The sequence below is a fragment of the Camellia sinensis genome, chromosome 1 (assembly GCF_055761805.1).
Source record: "Camellia sinensis isolate YWXY chromosome 1, ASM5576180v1, whole genome shotgun sequence".
Taxonomy (NCBI): domain Eukaryota; kingdom Viridiplantae; phylum Streptophyta; class Magnoliopsida; order Ericales; family Theaceae; genus Camellia; species Camellia sinensis.
The window spans coordinates 215,850,267-215,866,426 of record NC_138961.1 but is presented as its reverse complement, the minus strand read 5'-3'; positions in this window follow the sequence as shown (position 1 = coordinate 215,866,426).

The following is a 16,160-nucleotide window of genomic DNA, read 5'->3' as shown; positions in this document are numbered from 1 at the left end:
ACAGTAAAACAGTACAGAAGGGGGAATTGTAAAAGACCCCTAAGCCTTAACAGGTAGGCTCGGAACCTCGCAGTGAGGCACAAAGGCTGGCTTGACAAAACTGGAGTTACCCTGACGCTCCTAGCTCCGATCTGGTGCCTGTACACCTACATATATATATGAGCAGTGAGCTAAAGCCCAATGAATAACATAAAGCGTAAAGGGGTTTAGAATGAATGTCCTTACAGTAATGAAAACAGTTCAATTCAATCAGTATTTCAGTTGTTCAGTACAGTAAACAGTCATATGTGGTACATCCATTAGCATAACAGTAACATTAGGTCTTAAAAGACCGAACAGTAATGATGGCCATCAGTCAGTAAACAGTAGTGGCTCCACGAGGGAACCGACAGAGATCTCTGTAACAGTAACAGTAACAGTAAGCAGTAGGTACTAAGGATGCCACAGTACAGTTCAGAAATAAAGGACATACATTCATTCAGTAATACCAGTTCAATAAACAGTTCAGTTCAGTATTCAAAAGATATCAGTTGAACATATCTTTACACAATTGTTACTCACAGAGTTTGGGCTACAGTATGCTAGAGCGTGCCTCCCCAGTCGCCAACCCTACACAGTTAACAGATTGAACACACACTAAGCTACCCAATTGGGAACGGTAATAACTTGATTCCTAATGCCTCGGTGTGTTCTACATCTATATCCTCAACAAGATGCCTTAAACTAAGCCTAAGAATGCCTAGAATGGAATGAGGATGCAAAGATGCACATTTAAAAGCATTTTCAGAAAAACAGAGTCCCGCTCGAGCGCATGTTTCCCCGCTTGAGCGGACATGCAACAAAGGTACACGCTTGAGCGTAAACTTACCCGCTCGAGCGTACTGTAAAAGTACTGGACGGGTGAAATCTCCGCTCGACGCCCGCTCGAGCTTGAGACAAGACTCCGCTCGAGCGGACTGCAAAACAGTGCAGAGAGATGCTGGTTGCTCGGATTCCACGCTCGAGCGTAACTTTCCCCGCTCGAGCGGAAGTGCGAAATCTGGAAAACCCAGATTGCACCTCCAAGCTCAAACTCAAGTTTAAATGCATCAAAGCCGATCCTCTTGGGCTCATTTTTCTGGAAAACATTTATAAACACATAAAATAACATGGCTCAAAGCTCAATTTGAGAAATCAAAGCCCAAGGGTGTTTAATTCAAACCCAATTTCAAACCAATTTCAAATCATTTTCAAGAACAATCTTCAAACATGACATGCATGATCTTAAATCATTTTCAAAGCTTTAATGCTGTTTCAAAAGAACTCAAACCTTCAAAAACAAGATGAACTCATGGACTTAAACATAGTTGTGAACATGCATGTAACATTTTGTCATGAACTCAACTCCAAATTCAACCAAGAACACATGCATGCAAGAATTGAGCTTCATTTAACAACAATGAACCAAAACATGACTTACAATGAAGCATGAATCATGCAAGAACTAGCTTAATGGCAACAATAAGAAGATGAGTTTCCTACCTTAGTCTAGTATTCAAAGTTTAGGAGCTCAAATTAGTAATCAACCTTCAATTCTTCAAGCAATTCTAGCCAATTCACAATGAAGCAAGTTGAACTCAACTCTTCTAGCTCCTCTCTCTCTCTAAGGTCGGCTAGAGCACAAGGAATGGGCTGAGGAAAAATGTTTTTGGCTCAAGTATAATGAGCTCAAGGTATAGAGGTAGTGGCCCACTCAAGGGCAAAACGGTAATTAAGTCCAACTCTTTAATTAGCTTAATTTAATCATACCTAATCAATTTTCAGATAATTATACCATAAAATCACATTAATTCTGAGGATCATGGAACATCAATCGGTTTCTAATTCGGCCGCCGATATGGCCTTCAATTTACAGTTTAAACATATAAGCATGAACAGATAATCATACAGTCAAACAGATAGAATGCAATTTAACTAACATATACTCAATCAATTCGGTTTCCAATTTCAGTCAGTCAGTTCAGTACTTTTAATCAGTTCAATTATCAGTCAGTTATCAGTCATTATCAGTTCCGTTTAGCAGTAATCGGTGATTATCGGTAATCAATCAGTCATTAATCAGTAAACAGTATGAGGGTTGTTACACACACCAATCTAATTACTCTGGACCCAAACAAATTATTGGATAAAAGTTTACGAGCACAAATTTTGGAACTCCAATCTAATTACTCTGGACCCAAACAAATGTATTCCGGTAGACCAATTTCTGACATTTTACCCCAAAATGGAAGCACATGGCTATGCATTAGAACTTCTAAATGCTATCCGCGTAACAAAAGCATGAAGCTTCAACTCTTTCTTGACGTGTACAAAAATTGAATATCGATATTTATAACTATTAAACATGCATACAATACACAATCTAAGAGTAATGTCAACGCCTCATGAAATTTTTTCCTGAATTCTCGAGTATATTGTTACAAACTTATACTTAAATTGGTATGCCACGTGTGGGTGTTGATTTCCGACCACACAACCAAAAGAAAAAATTTAGCTAGAGAGTACCAGCAGAATAGATTAAGCCCAACAACCTGTAACAAGAAGATAAGAATTCGGCGGTGGCTTGTCCACCTGGAAGCACGCCGATAATCAAGTCAATAAACAATATCTCTCACAAATAGTAAATAGTGTTTAAACTCACAAGAAAGAACTTACCTCAAACCCACGAGGGTGCCTTACTTTTATAACCAGTAGTGACCTAATCCCATTAGAAGTCTCACTTCAATGGACTTAGGCTCAATCGTAAACAACCTCGGTCTAGCCAAGATCATCTCGGCGCATGACCAAACCACGTGGCACCTCGGCTGATACTTCGGCGTCACCTTAGCCAAGTGTTGTCATTCGCAAAATATGTCCCCACAATTGCCCCCTAGGTTCTATTACCTTGGCAACCTGAGGTAATGGAACCTACATCGTTTGTTCATATAGCATGTCAGCTAACAATCCATTCATCTTTCTAACCAAGATTATGACTCGTCGGCTTCAAGTAACCAAGACTCTACTACCCATTCTATCAAGGACCAAGAACCAAGAATCAAGAATCAATTTCTTTAAGCATCTCAACCGAAATCACTCCTTTAGTCGAGGTTATTGTTTTATTACTTCAAGAATTTCAAGAGTTCTAACTGCGTATGAGCTGTCGTGCACAACCTTTTCAGCCGTTTCATACATGTGTCCTTTCCTCATCACTTCGTACTTGACATGCGCTGTCAAGGCGCGTCATTTCTGCCCACACCGTCTGACAAGCACGTCGTCCAAACCATTTCATTATGTTTTGCTGCCTTTTCATATTTTTGATAAAAACTCCTTTCTCTCTCTCTCTCTCTCTCTCTCTCTCTCCCCGTTTCTTCACTTTTGCAAAATCAATTTCCCTCTTGTTCGAGATTTTCTCTCTCTACATTCTGCCATTTTCAAGTTCTCTCAAGCTCCTACAATTGCGCCGTCCATCGTTTCCGGCGAAGCACTCATTGTTCTGCTCCGGTGACTGTTACTGTCTGATTTCGGCGAGTATTGCTCCGGTGTCGTTTCTTCCGCCCTACTCGGTAATTTTTTTAATTTTTTCTTTTCCTTCTTCAATTCCTTATTGCTCTTTGAATATGTTCTTCAACATATTCCCTCTTGAATTTTCCTATATGTTTCACTCTGTATCTTTATCTACATCTGTATTGCCATCTTATATTTGAATCCCATTGTTCTTATGCCTATCTTCACACTTACTATACTCGACACATATTTCCTAGCACATAGTCACCATTTTCTATCGACCTTGTTTGTACCCAGAATCTGTCAACGCTCTATTTTTCCCGTATTCTTAAATTGTTTCATGTTTTGGAGACCTGTGCCCTTTGTCTATTCTTGTTTGTTTGCAGATTACTGCCTCTGAATCTTGTATATTTGCATAGACTTAGGTTTGGGATTTGCTAGAAACAATTGCCTAAGGAAAATTGAAACAAAAATCCCCTTTCGATCTTCGAAACCCTCACCCTAGTGCCTTTTACAGTTTAACTGAGGTCTTCAATCACTTTTCTCTGAACTCCAACACCAAATAGTTTTAAGCCGATATTGTGGGTATATTTAGGAGGAGGGTAAACACCCCTTTCAAACTAGAGTACTTTAGGCAAGAGTTTTCCATTCCAGCCGACGTTCAACTTCGGTTGGCTGGAAAGGATGACTCTATCATGCCTGGGAAAGACTACATGTCTTTTCCCGTAGTCTCCATCATTAAAGGCGGAATCAGATTTCCCCTCGACATTCTCTTCATGGAAGTCCTCCAGTATTATAAACTCAATCCCATGCAGCTGGCTTTTACCTCATTTAGGATTATCAATGATATTGTCGAGTTGGCACGTAGGCAGAATGCTAGAATTACTTTAGCCGATATCTAGTACTGCTATACTATGTGTGGCTTTAAGACCAACACTGGCTACACATACTACCTCAAGGCGAGATCCACTCAGTACAAGCTAATAGTCGACATTTCGGACTCCAATAAGGGCGCAACCGATGACTACCTGATTGTCTCGGGCAATTGGGAGTTCGCGCAAGATGATGAGCTCCATCTTTTCCCTTTGCGCTGTGAAGTTTTTAGGGATAACAAGGGTAAGGACTTAGTTCCTCCCCTCAAAGTCCCTTCACTATTGCCTTACTTAGTAGTCTTTCTGTTTATCTGTTCTAATATTCTCTTTTTGCCTTGCAGCTATCCCTCGGCCAGAGAAGAACTTCTGCCAGTCCTACATGCCTAGTAAGGACTTAGTTAGACTTCTCGACCTTTCCATTGAACTCCGCAAGGCTCCACTCCTTCTTAACTACATCCCGACATATAGAAGCCCCCTGCCCGATGTTCTTCGCAAAAGCAAGTCTCCTCTGTCTGCCACAACTCCTCCAGCTGCTTCATCTCTAAGGCCAAATCAGGCCTCCACATTTGATCCTGCTGACTAGCCGTCCACTTTTGCCCCCCAGCTAATTCCTCCAACTCAGTGTCAGCACCGACGCCGAGCTCCTACTAACGCTCTAGTAGGAAGAACTCGCAACAGAAGGCGTCGAGGTCCTATTTTATCGACCACAGACCCATCCAACCCTTCAATTGCACTGCCAGCAATTCATTTTGGCCCCAGAGTAATTGTTGCTGTTACTGCTGATGACATGGGCTGAGCAAAAATTGTTCTAGATGATCTCCTCGCCGATATCCCTAGAGTGGTGTCAGTTCATTCTTTCTCCGCATCCCAATCTTAACCAAAGTCTAAGGCAAAGAGCGTAAAAAGGGCTAAAGCTAAAGCCACCGCCATCGAAGTGTAGTTTGAGCGCACCATGTCGATCTCGAAGTTGACCGAGATTAAGAGAAAATTATCTACCACCGAGAAGAGGCCTACCGAGGCTGGATCGTTCGAGAAACATTCCTTAAAGAAGCCGAGGTTGGAGGGCACAGCTCATCCAGGCATTTTTCATGATGACGAGCCTTGGGCTTCGACCTCTAGTGGCCAGCAATAGTACACTTGAAAGTGTGGAGGTTGGCGTCGCTCTCTCCATTTCCGTTCTCTTGCTGGCCAATATTAATCGCATAGCCGAGCTTACTGAATACGAAAACTATGCATTGATGATGTAACATTGTGTTCTGGTAAGTTTGTATACTTTGTGTTTCTTTTTGTTCCATTTCCAACTTTATCTTTTACTTGTACTTAACCAAAGTTTTATATTTTCCTTCTTACAGGCCATTCAGCATGGTCACTCCTTCACGGTTAAAACCGAGGAGTTTAAGGAGTTGACCAAGAAGACTGATGAGGTAGCCAAGCTCCTTACCTCACTAAACCAGGCTGAGGTTCGTATCAGAAGTTTGTTGGACCAGGCCAAAGTTGCCCAACTGGCCCAAAGCAAAGCCAAGGATCGTATCGAAGTTACCAAGAACGTTGCCGGGGTCGCCAAGGCCGAAGCAAAATAAGTAAAGGAGAATGAGGCTGTAACAACCCCGACCCATGATTAATGTTAATCCATGCTTAATTATGCCTAATAAATAATTAAAGTGAAATATTGCATCATATGTTGCCTTATATGTGATTGTATCTATTTAACGTAGAACGATCTGTTCATGTTTCCGTTTCAGTTGCGAATTGAAGGCCTTATCGGCATCTGATTTAGAAATTGACTTGATTTATGTGTTAATTAGAATTTTTAGAATTTTATGGTGGGTTTAATTAAAATTTGGTTTAGAACGATCAAATTAGATTAATTTAATGGCTCATTTGATTAGTCTTAATTAACTATTATTAAGCAAGACTATATAAGGCCACTCCTACCTTTTCCTACACATTTTTGACACCCTCATTCCCTCATCTTTTGAGCTAAACGTGAGAGAGAGTGAGAGACTAAAGAACTTGAGACCAAACTCGAAGTAGAGAAGGCCATTGCTACGAGATTGGAAAAACTCAAGATTTTGACTAATTAAAGCTCAATTGGGTAGCCTAGGTAAGTGCTCAACCTTGCAACTTTGGAATTAAGTCATTTAGCACATGAATACAAGCAAAATAGGTGAATTCATATGGGAATTGAGCTAAAATTGAAGAAAGCTAAGTCATTCCATATATGCATGCACATATCATAGCATTTTGAGTTTGAATTTCAAACAAATTCCCTATGCATGTGTATATCTTGGCTTTGTTTTGAGAATTCATCACATTTCTTACCATTTGACCTTAATTAATCATGTTTTGGAAAGTTCAAGTTCATAATAAGTCATATATGTCATGTTCATATCATATTCTTAAAGTTTGAGTTTGAATTTGTACAATTAGAAAACTTTTAGGCCTTAATTTTGTGAAATGGTTTTGAATTCTTCATGTTTTCCAAGTTCACATGTGATTCCTTAAGTTTTTGGCCTAAGAAACCATAATTTGCAGCTTTGGGGTTGAATTTGAAGCTTGGAAGCAATTCTGAAAATTTCAGAATTCTGCTCCTACGCTCGAGCAAAGGAATCCATGCTCGAGCGACCACTCTGAGTGCATGTACTTTCACTCAAGCGATCAGAAGTCCGCTTGAGCGTGAAATGCAAGCTCCTAGAAGTTCTTATGTTTTGCAGTCTGCTCGAACGACAAAAGTTACACTCGAATGAGGGCATGTCTCTTACGCTCGAGCGAGCATCAAGCAACCAGCACTTTTACAAAAGTTTACAGACCGCTTGAGCGACGGATCTTGCGCTCGAGCGACCACTCACATTTTGCATGTTCGCTCGAGCGAGGACTCAGTTTTCAGCAAGTTTTGCCAAGTGTTTTCAAGTGCATTTTTGTATCCTCATTCCATCCTAGGCATACTTAGGCCAAGATTAAGCACCATAATGAGGATAAAAGTAGAGACACACCAAGATAAGAAAATAACAAGGTAAATATTTTCGGGTGTGTAATTCAGTATATATATATTCATTTTGTATCTGTGTAGGTCACGCGCCGCAAGATATCTGAATTGCCTACTCTATTCGTCTGTGTGGAGCCATTCGTTGTTTGTGAGTAATAACTTTGTAAAGTTATGTTTAACTTTAATTATTTTTTGATGATATGACATGATTAGTTTTCTGAAATGCTATGTTTTGTATGAATGAATGATCGTCCAAGTTTTTGAAATGTATTTGTGGCATCCTTAGCATCGTATGATATGCGTTTCTTTATGGGTCATCGGAATGCCTTTGCGGCTGTCCCTTTATGGGTCATCGGAAATATCTCTGTGTACATGAGTCATCGGAATGCCTTTATGGCCGTCCTTTTATGGGTTATCGAAATGCCTTTATGGATGTCCTTTTATGGGTCATCGGATTTGTTAATGCTAATGGATGTGCCACATACTATGATGTAAAATGTATGAACTTTGAAAATGAATATGAACAAGTATATGAATCAGTTTCTGATTTGAAATCTGAATATGCGTAAGACTTTGTTCTGATATAAACTCTGATTTCTCATTTTATAATGGACATCATTCATTGAAACCCCTTTACCTTGTTATTATTCACTAGGCTCCAGCTCACTATTTATATTATTTATGTATGTAAGTGATCAGGTGTGAGACCAGGCCTAGAGTTGATGGCCTAAGATTCTGTTTTGTCAACCACCCTTTGCGCTTTTCAAGGAGGTTCCGAATTGAGTCAGTTTAGTGGCTGTTTTGTGAATGTAATAGCCTTTGTTTCTTGATCTTCGGACAAGATTTTTGTCAATATGTATATGAAGTGACGTGCAAATACTGTATCTTTTGGCATCGCTCACACTTTTATAAAAGTTTAAGATTATTTGTCCCATGTATGTCTTCACAACTTAATGGACTATGTATTATTTATGTATTTGCTTCCGGGGACCCTAACTATGTGTTATTTCGTTGAAAGGCTTTTGGTAATCCAAGGATTACGGGCCGGTTACGTCGCTAAACCTATAGGGCACGGGTTTGGGTCATGACAGAGTGGTATCAAAGCACGTGTATTACCACACACATGAGTCCATATGAGCTTAGGATGTCCTAGTAAGAAGTAGGGGCATTCCATCTGCATGTGTAACTGTGTGTTTATTGAAAGTGAAAACTATATCTGATTATAATCACAAGATTTGGAAACAAATGATCTGAATTTTGTAAAAAGATTATTTGCCTATGTTCATAATGTTTTGTTTACCTATAGCAAATGGAAAATACAAAAAGTGATAGAACAACTAAATCATCCAAAGCCCGAATGAACAGAATGGAATAGATGCTTGTAGCTCTAACTGAGGTAATAACGCAACAATAAAAGCAACAACATTTACCTCCTCCACCTCCACTGGTATAAGTTGAACCGGACAATAATGAAATTATCAACTTGACTCAGAAGTTCATGAAAATTAAGCCACCCACTTTCCTAGGTGGCATTGAGCCGTTGAAGGCAGAAACATGGCTACTTGAGATGGAAAAATTATTCAAGGTCTTTCCTTACTCTGAGACTCAAAAGGTTTTTTTGGCCACCTATACCTTGAAGGATGAAGCTCGTAGATGGTGGTTGCTAGTCTGGAATAGTAATGAGAACATGACATGGGCTCAATTTAATATAATTTTCTATGACAAGTACTTTCTACAGTGCTTTCAGGATCGAAAGTTTCTGAATTTCAGGAACTCAAGCAAGGTAGAATGTTCGTAGCTGAGTACGAGGCTAAGTTAATTGAGTTAACCAGATTTGCTCCTCACATGGTGGACACGGATTATAAGAAAGCCTGCAAATTTGAGGGTGGATTGGATTTAGATATACCAGATTGGGTAGGAGTCCTCAACCTACCGACGTATATGAATGTGTTGGATAGAGCATTGATGACGGAAGCCATTTTGGTAGCTAAGAAACAAACTCTTGTTCCAACAAGTGAATGGAAGGGCAAAAGATTAAGGTCTAATTTCAAAAGAAGTCGGTAATTCTCAAAGAAGCAAAATACGGGATCTTACAGTAGCTCAAGCCAAAGTAGTGGATTTGTACTGACTTGTTCAGAATGTGGTAGGAAACACAAGGGGGTTTGTTATCGAGCATCAGGTGCCTGTTTTAGGTGTGGTAAAATCGGTCATATGATGAGAGATTGTCTTGTTAGAGTTGAAAATACCAATCACCCCGCAACAAGTTCAGCTGGATTCGTCTTGGCATCAAGAATGAACACAAAAGCTAACACCGGGAAGGAAACCTTAAAGCAGGGTTGTGTATTTGCTCTCGTGCCTGGTGATATACAGAACAACGAATCTGTGGTGTCAAGTATAATTTCTGTCATGACCCGCTCCCTGTACCCAAGGGTTAAGCATCGTGATGGCTAGTAACTGAGGTTACCTCCGGCCAATTCTTAAACAAATCAATAAACGCGAGTGGAATTAATATTTAAATGAAGGTACCAAAATAATCATCGGAGCTTCTATTTTTATTACAAAATATATTGACCAAAAAGGCCAATATTTACATATAAAAATATCATAAAAGTGTTGTGTGTGTCTAATCTGCAGCCCCGCATCTAAGACTTTCTAAAAGCTATTTCTAAATTGCATTGTTTCCTGAAAATTGGTAAACAACTATAAGCACACGGCAGAATGAGAAATATTACACCAAGAGTATAAGGGACACGAAATAACCATGCATAGTTAATTAGGCCAAAACATTTACATAACTCAGTTTGGTAAATAAATCATTGGTAAACAAATCATTTAGTAGCCGAAACTGAAATACATAAATTATATAAATAAATAACCATAACCACGGTACAGAACAGAACATAACAGAGGTCACAGAAGTGATAGTCAGAACAGAGGTACGGATTCAAGAGGTGGCTCGTACGGATTATAGAGGTGGCTCCCACAATAGTGTAGCACTTATCTCCGCATAGCACTTTGCTTCGCACAAAACAGAGGTCAATAGATTCATAACAAACAGAGGACCACAAAGTGGTCAAACATAGGCCAATGGTTATATAAGTCTCCCAAAGCATGGGACTCCTGTGATAGTACTTACAAAACATAATTGTATATAAGGTCATAGTCAAATATTCTTAAAATATAAAACAAACATATCCATGGGTTTCCTTTTAACAAATAGGGTTCAGAAAATAATCCACATAATTGAAATAATAATATAGTTTATAATAATTTATAAAACATAACTTATATAAAATAAATATGGTAAGTCAAAATATACGTAAAATACATTATGGTGACTCAAGGTATAATATAATTCATCTTAACTTTAATACCTCACTCTTTCTTTCCACTACCAAAGACTCTCTTAACTTCCATAATTTTTTCCTTCTTTCTCCCTTTTCTTTCTCCTTCCTTTCTCTCTTTCTTTCTTCTTTCTTTCTTCTTTCTTTCCTTTCTCTCTTTTCCTTTCTTTCTAGGATCACCACCTCCTTATTTATAAGGAGGTGAGGGCGTCAGTTGGCCAACACATGGCCCGGCGCATCTCTCTCTCCAGATTCGTTCATTAATTATATAGATTCATACGTATCTTTAATAGATATTTAAAATAATTACACTTTAGTCCAATATTTTGATATAACTATATAAATTAATTAATTCCTAATTAAATTACACTTTATCGTATATCCACAGAAAATTATTTATTTATTTTACTACCACATCCATTATTATTATTATTTATTTATACTTTGACCCCTAAATTCGTAATTATTTTACAAAATTACACATAATAATATATAATAAATTATATATTTTCCTAACTGTGATTAAATAATATTAGTGAAAATTCTACAAAATAATTAAAAATCTTGGTTATTACAATTTCTATCTGTGCTCAGAATGCTTATGTGCTAATTGATTCTGGTTCCACGCATTCATTTGTTTCGCATGTTTTTTCTCAGAAATTAACTAGATCGTTAGAACCTATGAACTGTTTACTATCTGTGTCTACACTGACTGGGGGTTCTATGATATGTGCTTATGTTTATCCAGCATGCGATATTGTAATTGGTGAAATGACATTGTATGTTGATTTGTTGCCCCTGAGCATTGATCATTTTGATTGTATTCTAGGTATGGATTGGTTAACTAAGTACTGTGCCACCATTGATTGTGCAAATAAATCAATTGTGTTTAGACCACCTGGTATGCCTGAATTTGTTTTTACTGGGAATGGGGTAGTTTCTCCACCATACTTAATTTCATTTATGAAAGCCAGGAAATTGTTGAGAAAAGGTTGTCAGGGTTACTTGTGTAGTGCAATGACTATATCTTCAGATAGTACTAGCATGGAAACTATTCCTATAGTTTGTGAATTTCCTGATGTGTTTCCTAATGACCTACCCGAAAACCTAATTGATAGGAAAATTAAGTTTACCATTAATGTAGTACTCGGAACACAACCTATCTCTAAAACTCCGTATAGAATATCGACTTCCGAACTGAAAGAATTGAAAGTTCAACTCCAAGAACTCTTAGACAAGAAATTCATCCGTTTGAGTACTTCACATTGGGGAGCCCCAGTGTTGTTTGTTAAAAAGAAAGACGGATCTTTGAGACTATGCATTGACTACCGTGAGTTAAATAAAGTAACTGTGAAGAACAAATATTCATTACCCCAAATAAATGACTTGTTTGACCAGCTCCAGGGAGCCCAAGTGTTTTCTAAAATTGACCTTAGATCCGGATATCACCAGTTAAAGGTCAAGGCAGAAAACATAGAGAAGATTGCATTCAGAACTAGATATGGACACTATAAATTTTTGGTAATGCCATTTGGGGTAACTAATGCACCTGCAGAATTCATGGTTTTAATGAATAAGGTGTTAAAACAATTTCTGGATGAATTTATTGTTGTCTTTATTGATGATATCTTGATTTACTCCAAAAGCAGAGAAAAACATGAGAATCATTTTAGAACTGTTAGCATATTATATTATCATATTACTTTCTGCGTTATTAGTGTGTGTAATTATTCTATGCCTCAGGGCTCTCTTGTAATTTGTCCACATCTTCATTAATATAAATAGGGGATGATCCTAATCAAACCCTAATATGGTTACTCTATACAATCTTCATGGTATCAAAGCTAAACCCTAATACCTAACCCTAGCTGCCAATACTGTTCCTATTACAAATCGGCGCCACTAGTCACCACCGGAGGGGCTTCGGCTCACGCCGACAAAGACCCACGTATTCGGGTGGGTTGATACCTGTCTAGGGTTTCGGCCCGCCCTTGTTGGTCGAAATTAGCACCAACAATCACTCTAGGGTTTGAAACTTACCTGGGTTGGTCTTCTGCCTCAGTCAACTCCTCCGATGCCATCATCTCTTCTCGCAGCTTCCGTCATCGCTTCTTGTCAGTCAATCTCCTCTGCTTGGTTAGTTCGTCGATCTCCTTTGTCTTCGTCAATTGTCTTCGTCAATCCTCACTTCGTCCTCTTCAGTTGATCCTCAGTTCATCGATCTTCTCAGCTCGCCGATCTCCTCATCAGTTCGTCGATCTCCTTCATCAGTTCATCTGTTTGTCGGTCTCCTTTTCTGGTATAATCTCATCTTTGTTTGGTATACCTATGTCGTGTATAAACATAACAGTAAAAATACATACATAAATAAATAAATAAATACACAAAAAAAAGGAAAAAAAAAAACTTCATGGTTTCTTAATTTTGTTATGCCTTTATAGTGGTCATTGTGCCTGTTCTTTCACCACCACCTTCCGAGTTTGTGAGTGCCACTAGTTTTGTTGCGGGTTCAGTAGTATAGTATCCATGGCAGATTCCACCAGTGTGTCCCCTACTTCTCAAACACCTAAGAGTGAGAGTCCCATTATACCTATTACCATGCCTAAGAACCCCAACCCTAGTCTGAAAATAACCACCTCTCTATTGCTGCTGTAATTTTTATTTTAAAAATTTGGTGTCATTATCTGTATGGAGTGACTTGTGAAGTATACATAGATCATAAAAGCTTAAAATATTTCTTCACCCAAAAAGGGTCGAACATGAGACAGAGGAGATGGTTAGAGTTGATCAAGGACTATGATTTACAAATTTTGTACCATCCAGGGAAAGCAAATACTGTTGCGGATGCATTGAGTTGGAAGTCCATTGGGAATTTGTCATGCTTGCTCACCGATCGGAAAGAGTTGTTATGTGACTTGGAGAAGAATGAAATTGAAGTGATTTTGCGTGAACATGGTGGAATTCTAGCTGATATTTCTGCCCAACTCGCAATTATTGAAGAGATAAGAGACAGGCAACTGCAAGATGCATTTCTAAAAAAGATTGTGGATGAAATTGACTCAAAACCGAGGTCGGGATTTGTATTTGACAATAATGTGTTGAAATTCCAGAATCGCCTCTGTGTACCACATTGTTGTGATTTGAGAAAACGTGTCATGACTGAAGCTCACAATTCTAAGTTTGCTATGCATCCGAGGAACACAAAGATGTATCATGACTTGAGACAAAAATTTTGGTGGCCAGGAATGAAAAAGTGCATTGCAGATTTTGTGGCTAGATGTTTACATTGCTAACAAGTTAAAGCTGAACATCAACGACCCGCTGGTTTATTACAATCGCTTCTAATACCGAAATGGAAATGGAAGCACATTACCATGGACTTCATCATGGGATTGCCTCGCCCTTCTCGAGCTATGGATTCTATCTGGGTTATAGTTGATCGTTTGACTAAATCTGCTTATTTTCTGCCTGTTAAAACTATTTATAATGCGGACAAGTTAGCTAACATGTATGTGAATGAAATTATGAGATTACATGGTGTACCGGTATCTATTGTATCTGACAGAGATTTGAAGTTTACATGAAGATTCTGGCAAAGTTTGTAACAGGCTTTGGGAACCGAATTGCGATTGAGTAGTGCCTACCATCGACAGACAAACGGTCAATTCGAAAGAACCAATTAGACTTTGGAAGATATGTTGTGGATGTGTGTGTTAGATTTCCAAGGGAGTTGGGAGACTTATCTTCCTTTGGCCGAGTTTGTATACAATAACAGCTATCATTCAAGTATTGGGATGGCTCCTTATGAAGCTCTGTATGGAAGGCAATGTCGTTCCCCTATCTGTTGAGCTGAAGTAGGTGACAGACCATTGTTGGGCCCGGAACTGGTATAGGAAACCACTGAAAGTGTGAGATGATTCGACAGAGATTGAAAACCGCACAAAGCTGCTAAAAGAGTTAAGCAGATGTCCGCAGGAGAGACTGAGAATATGAAGTCGGGGATCATGTGTTCATAAAAGTAACTATTATGAAAGGGCAAACGCGGCGTAGGGTGAAGGGCAAGTTGGCACTGAGATACATCAGGCCATACAAAATTCTTGAGCAGATTAATTCAATAACATACCGAGTAGCCTTATCTCTAGTGATGGAAAACATGCACAACGTTTTTCATATTTCAATGCTTCGAGATTATTTACGAGACCCACTACATGTGATTGAACCGACTCATGTACTTCTGAAAGATGATTACATGTACGAGGAGAGGCCAATGCAAATTGTTAATCGCCGAATCAAAAGATTGAGAAACAAGGAAATCCTATTAGTGAAGGTTGATTGGCAGAATCACGGGAGAAACTATGCAACTTGGGAGACAAAAGAAGATATGATGAGAAGATACCCTGAGTTGTTTACTTTGAGTTCAATATTCATCCAAAATGAAAGTAATTTGAGTTTGAAGGACCAAACTCTTTAAGGGGTGAAAGTTGTAACAACCCTGACCCATGATTAACGTTAATCTATGCTTAATTATGCCTAGTAAATAATTAAAGTGAAATGTTGCATCATATGTTGCCTTATATGTGTTTGTATCTGTTGAACGTAGAAAGATCTGTTCATGTTTCCGTTTCAGTTGGGAATTGAAGGCCTTATCGGCATTCGATTCAGAAATTGACTTGATTTATGTGTTAATTAGAATTTTTAGAATTTTATGGTGGGTTTAATTAAAATGCGGTTTGGAACGATTAAATTAGATTAATTTAATGGCTCATTTGATTAGTCTTAATTAACTATTATTAAGCCAGCCTATATAAGGCCACTCCTATCTCTTCCTACACATTTTTGACACTTTCATTCCCTCATCTTTTGAGCTCAACATGAGAGAGAGTGAGAGACTAAAGAACTTGAGACCAAACTTGAAGTAGAGAAGGCTATTGCTAGGAGATTGGAAAATTACTCAAGATTTTGACTAATTAAAGCTCAATTAGGTAGCCTAGGTAAGTGCTCAACCTTGTAACTTTGGAATTAAGTCATTTGGCATATGAATCCAAGTGAAATAGGTGAATTCATATGGGAATTGAGCTAGAATTGAAGAAAGCTAAGTCATTCCATATATGCATGCACATATCATAGCATTTTGAGTTTGAATTTCAAACAAATTCCCCATACATGTGTCTATCTTGGCTTTGTTTTGAGAATTCATCACATTTCTTACCATTTGACCTTAATTGATCATATTTTGGAAAGTTCAAGTTCATAATAAGTCATATATGTCATGTTCATATCATATTCTTAAAGTTTGAGTTTGAATTTGTACAATTGGCAAACTTTTGGGCCTTAATTTTGTGAAATGGTTTTGAATTCTTCATGTTTTCCAAGTTCACATGTGATTCCTCAAGTTTTTGGCCTAAGAAACCATAATTTGCAGCTTTGGGGTTGAAT